Source organism: Saccostrea cucullata, unplaced genomic scaffold (assembly GCF_032062105.1).
Source record: "Saccostrea cucullata isolate Sc308-1 unplaced genomic scaffold, CSIRO_AGI_Scuc_v1 ctg1067, whole genome shotgun sequence".
NCBI classification, from domain to species: domain Eukaryota; kingdom Metazoa; phylum Mollusca; class Bivalvia; order Ostreida; family Ostreidae; genus Saccostrea; species Saccostrea cuccullata.
In genome coordinates, this window is record NW_026928025.1 from 63,663 (window position 1) to 69,833 (window position 6,171).

Here is a 6,171-nt window from a genome sequence, read left to right on the forward strand (position 1 = left end):
AAATTATTGCCCCTTTTGCAAAAATGCTTGTTATCGCTACTCCTCCTAAACCGTAAACCGTAGAGATATGAAACATTCACCAAAGTTTTTGACTAGTTAAGAGGACTCTTCATCTATTCATTGCAAAGGGATTCGTAAACCCTTTAATTGAGTTATTACCTCTGAATATTTTTGAATTCTACAAATAATTAAACATTTTCAAAACGAAAAGCGTAGAATAATTGAACCAAAGGCATACGATTCATTGACCTCTGACTTTAAAATTTATGCAAAGGGCAAAGGTCAAGGACAATACAAAAATGATAAATTAAGCTTTTTCCTACATCTCTTTTATCTTTTAGCTGATACTTAATGTCTTTGCATCATTAACATGTACTCGCAGTACAGTTAAGGCAACACATGAAAAAAATATGGTAATGAGGTCATAATGAGGTCTGACGTCATGACAGTTGCTCCGCCCTGATTAATCCTTATAAGGAAATAGAGCTTAAAATAACTATTTACCGATATTTGCAAAAATTTGTAGCAAACGTCAATATTTTCATGTTTAAATAAATAATTATTAGTAATTTTCTCTTATATAGAATAGCATATCTATAGAATAATTTACTTTTTATGTGCCGCTTGGCTGCATTCGGCTTCAGCCAAACGCTTGCACTCGATGACACGGAGTGTTGTTTACATCTACAAAATTGGCGACATCAGCTGAGATATGCAGTTGATTTTAATGCAATAACCGGGGAATCTTAAAAGAAAATAGGGATAAGATAAGAGACAAGGGATTGTTTAACCCTATTACGAGAATATGAGGACATTTTTTCGGAAGATAATGAAAGACTGAGACGATCATCATCAGGTCCCTAGAATCATCTCTGCAGTACATTTAGCCCAGGTATGTATGCGCATGTATGTACAATATCTAGATATTCTTGTGTTTACATCATAGAAAAAAACGATAGCGAGTGTGTACATGATCATTTACATGTATTATCACAGTCAGTGAAAACCTATTGCAGTGTATTGCTATTGTGTGTATATTATCCCCCCCCCCTCCCCCCACACAGTCCCAACAGACACATACAAAGTTGCGAAGGCCGTAACTAGGCTCAAATTTTTAGTGAGGCAAGGGTGCTGGGCATTCCTACTCTCAGACTCTCATGACCAGTGATTGATGTTTCCAAGGGGAGGTTGGTCCTGAAACCTGGGTATTAGAAAATAAAAAAAAAATAATTTTAAAAAGTTTTTACGTTTTGAATCGTCGCCCGCAATGCGCAGTGGTTAGAGCGTATGCTCAAAAGTCGCAGACTAAGGAATTGATCCTTACATCACGGGTTCGAATCCCACTGCGGGATGTAGAGCAAAGTTTTTCGGATGAGACCGTAAAAAAAAACCGAGATCCTATGTCACAGTAAGTAATGGCACAAAAAAGACCTCTGACTGTTCATTCGTCTTCAGTGATCCTGAATCCCCAGTACAGATGTAAAACTTGCAGCCCTCCATCGGCAAGTGTTTCAATATGAATGAGAAATTCTTAAAAGGGGTGTTAAATTATTAAACAATTTACAAAATGAACATTTTAAATTAAATTTTACATGCGCTCTTAATGAAAATGAAGCACCTATTGAGATAAAGGATTGACAGAAATGGAAATAAAAGTTGAAAAATATTATTTTAGCACGAAGACACACATAAGTACCACGTAAAACTTTTTCACTTTTCAAAAAACTCTAAAAATTAAGTGAGACATTTGCCTCACTTGCCTCAATGGTAGTTCCGGCCTTGGTTTCACACTTTTTATATTAGAATTTTTTTTAATGTATAATTGTACCATAAATATATGGTACAGAGTTCTTGTCAATTCGCTTATATTCTTTGAGATATTATGTGTAGTAATGGGGATCAACTGTGACAACAGTAATACAGATTTACACTAAATTAAATTTGTAATTTCATTGTTTCAGTAAATGAGTTGACAATGATTTACTAAACATGTTATGTTGTTTTCTTTCTAACACTATACAGACATGCTACATAATATATTTTTTAAATATTGTCTGTATCATTATGTTGAAAACAAAACCTACAGTTTAAATCTATGTTTGTAAATTTATAGAATTTCTAAATTAATGGGGGAAATAAAATATTTTTTTAGTTTGATTACATGTCAAGTCAATGAAATTCTGTAATTTATACATTATTTTTGTTTTAATTATATGATATATAAAAATTGTACTATTGTAGCTACAGACACGTGCAAAAAGTATTCGGTCAAAAATGGCGGCGTGTTAACACTGACAACGGTAGTATGAAAAAATCTACAAGCTAAAATTCAACGAAAATGCTTTGAAAATTAAAAAAATCAATTACTTAAAATTTAATACTTCGTAAGGTGTCCTTTGAGTCTGATTACATTTAGAATCCGCTTTGGAATGGAGCCATACAAGCTTTTAATGTAAGCAGGCGTGATACTTGTCCATATGCGCCGAATTTCCTCGATCAAATTGTCTCTCGATTTTATTGCAGCAGTGCGTGACTGAAGTTTTCTTTTTATGTTTAACCAAACATTCTCTATTATATTCAAGTCTGGTGACTGAGCAGGCCAGCTTAAACAGTTAATTCGATTTATAGCTACATACACAAGAGACCTGGCTCGGTGGACGGGTGCGTTGTCATCCTGAAAATAATAGCCATTTTGAGGGAAATGTCTTGCGAGAACAGGCCATAGGTTTTCCTCTAATATATTTTGGTATTTAGCAGCATTGATATTTCCTTCTACTGGCGTCATAGTTCCAACACCCTACCTGCAGATGCACTCCCATATCATAACTTCGTATTTCGCTTGAGAAGTCCTCTGCTGAACAAGGTCCGGCCTCCATCCATCGTCCTTTTTTCTCCAAATCCTAATCCTTTCATCATGACCCATTATAATTTTACTCTCATCTGAAAAAAATCACACGCTTCCAGTCCTCTACTGACCATCGTCTTTTCCCCCGACACCAAGCAAGCCGCTTCTTACGATTCACTTCTTTAATAACCAGTTTAATTTCTTCTTAGAAACACTTCTCCTGTAGTTATGTTTGCGCAAATTATGCTGTCCTTTTACTTACTGGTTCTGGTCTTTCCTCGTTAAATTTTGCCGTTATATCAGAAAGTGAACATCTACGATTTGTTTTCACAATCCTCTCTAACTTCCGATAGTCACGGGGCCCAATTTTTGGAGGTCGGCCGCTTCTGGGTTTGTTTTCAACCGATCCCGTGTCAGAAAATTTTCGACAAACGTCTATAACAGTTGATTTAGGTAACTGTAACATTTTCACTTAACTTTCTCCGAGAATAACCTTTCTGCATTAACTCCACGATGATGTTTTTCACATCTGACCCCATTTCTTTTCCTTTCCGACCCATCTTTTTTACTCTTGCTATATTTGCTCTAAATTTGTAAACAGCAGACGAAAATATTGTCACGTGATTTATCATGTGACAATTTTTTCTAAATTTATACAAATCTATTTCCTGTGATGTGATAAAAAGAGGGCAAGGTCATTTTCTTTTTTAATATACCTTGGTAAGTGTAAACACGCCTCCATTTTTTACCGAATACTTTTTGCACGTGACTGTAGCTGTCAAGAGTTCCAGGCTTGAGGATGAATAAATAAAAATCCCTTCCATTTCTCCACAGGGTATGTATACTTCTAAAGCATTTCACATTTTTTAAGCATACAGGTTTGATTATATTTATTTTTCATTTTGGTAAAGATGAAAGAATATTTTTTTTCATATACTAATTATTTGTCTAGTAAATGTCAGAGGTTTTAATTTCCCAGAAAAGTATTGTAACACAACTTTGTTTCCATTTTTAAATATCTTGTATATCATGATTTGTTTTGTTCGTGTAATGTCATTTTATTCTACAATATATTTCATTTAGTAATCTCATAGCATTATAATATGTTGCAGCTATTCCCAAAGAATTGAATCTATGGATTCATTCAGGCAGCAAGTTAATCCATCATTTAAGGAAAATGGTATGCTCCATATTAGCTATTATAAACCAAGCAATATTTCTGGCAAAATCATAAAATATAACAGTAGAATTGCATTTAATTTATTTTTCAATTAATTATGCATTCACTGCTCCATGTTTCAATACATTGTTTTGAATTTAATTTAATTTTAAACACCAGTTTACTCTCAATAATGGTATGTCTACATGTATATCCTGATTTTCTTGTACATGTATTTTCAGAATTGATTTCATCCACAAGAATATGAAGTGATGGAAATAATTTGCACTTGCTCAGTATTCCTTATAAAGCCTACCCATGAATTTGAAAAGCTGTTTATGAAATAAATTTTCTTGATCAATAAATTATGCTTTGACTTTTTCTTATACATTTACTTATACTGTATAGGTATTGAAAAGGCTATTAAGATTTGGAAATCTCAACTTGCATATGTTTTGTGTGGTGGGTGTCAATCTCTATCAAGATATTATTTCAAGCATGTACATAGTGTTAGTTTGTTTTTCAATATTAAAGGAAATAAAAAGGAGATTATTGATTCAAAACAGGTACATGTAAGGGGACCACCATTTTATTCTGAAGGAGAGGGGTGGTTGGCATGTTTTCCCAAGTCATTTTTTTTAAATAATATTTATTTCCAATAAGATGAAAGACAGATTATTTATTTTACTCTTCACTGAAAAAAATGTCTGGCAAGCAAAAAAAACCCCTCTAATTTATAGGAGGTGAGCGCTGGTCTCGGCAGATTATTTATTTCTTATCCAGAAAATCTTAATTAAAATCTTATCTCATTTTCTCAAGAAACGGACGAAAGACCCAATTCGTTGCTCACAACGAGATCTCATCTTCTTTTTAATTTTTTTTTCCGCCATACGTTTTCTTGTTTGAAGATTCATCGAAAAGATTTAAAGTCCATAAGGATGTACTCCATAAAAGATTATTGCAGTTCACCCTGAGTAAATGAACTTTCGAACTTATTGCTCCTTTCGCGAGATATGCTTTTTATCACTTCTTCTCTGAAACCGTAAACCGTAGAAGTATGAAACCGTCACCAAATATCTTCGTCTAATTAAGAGAACTCTTCAATCTATTGATTGCAAAAGCATTCATGGACCCCTTCAATGAGTTATGCCCCTGAAACTTTACAAATAATTAAAATTTCCAAAAAAGAAGTCGTAGAGACATGGGAATAACTGCATAAATTTCATTGACTTTAACTTTAAATTATTGTAAGCGCCAAAAATTAGAAATTAATGCTTTTATGCTTATCATTAAACCTTATAACTTTAAAACTATACGTCATAGAAGCATAAGGTTAATAACAATGTGACCATTGACCTTTGACCTTGAATATAGTTTGATGTCTGAGGTCAAGGTCACCTCCAAATTTTTAATTTATTTTTTTTCTTGTAAGCCATTCCTAGTTTCCTTTTTGATGAAATTTAATTTTAGAGAGATAAATATTAAATGAAATTCAAATTCAAAGAAGGTGGAAAGACCTATCATTGTTCCGTGAACAATAAGTCTCCAAGTTTTTTTATTACGTTCCTGTCGCATGTTTTTGAGTTTTAAGATAGATAGAAAAGATATATGATCCATAAGCATGTACTCGATAGAAGATTTTTGCAGTTGAACCTGCGTTAAGGAACCTTGATCCCTTCAAGAGTTACTACCCCTTTTGCAAGAATTTCTTGTTATCCCTACTCCTTCGAAACCGTAAACCGTAGAGGTATGAAACCTTCACCAATGTCTTCAACTAATTTAGGAGATCCTTCAATCTATTCATTGCGAAGGTATTTTTTGACCCCTTCAACGAGTTATTGCCCCTGAAACTTTATGAATTTTATGAATAATTAAAAATTTTAAAAACAAGGCGGGACCAACTGCTTTAGATTCATTAACCTTTGACCTTGAAATTTATGTTAAGGTCAAAGATCAAGGTCGAGGTCGTTCCAAAACTGAAACATTAAGCTCCTTTTTATATCTCTTTTGTTTATCAACATATCCTTTATGTCTTTGCATCATTAATATGCATTAATCCTTGCATCATTAATATGTACTCTTAAAACTATTTCAAATATACCATTCTTCTCCCAAAGATGAACCCTTTTGAAAGTTATTGCCCCTTATGCGAAACAAATTGTTATCG

The 6,171-nt window shown here is 33.3% G+C and overlaps 1 long non-coding RNA gene across 1 annotated transcript; it reads left to right on the forward strand.

Moving 5' to 3' along the window:
* Positions 1-3,616: 3,616 nt before the first annotated feature.
* Positions 3,617-4,319, forward strand: LOC134276222 (uncharacterized). The gene is made up of 3 exons (XR_009994000.1): positions 3,617-3,680; positions 3,958-4,025; positions 4,247-4,319. It is a non-coding gene; the product is annotated as an uncharacterized LOC134276222 (long non-coding RNA).
* The last annotated feature ends 1,852 nt before the right edge of the window (positions 4,320-6,171 follow it).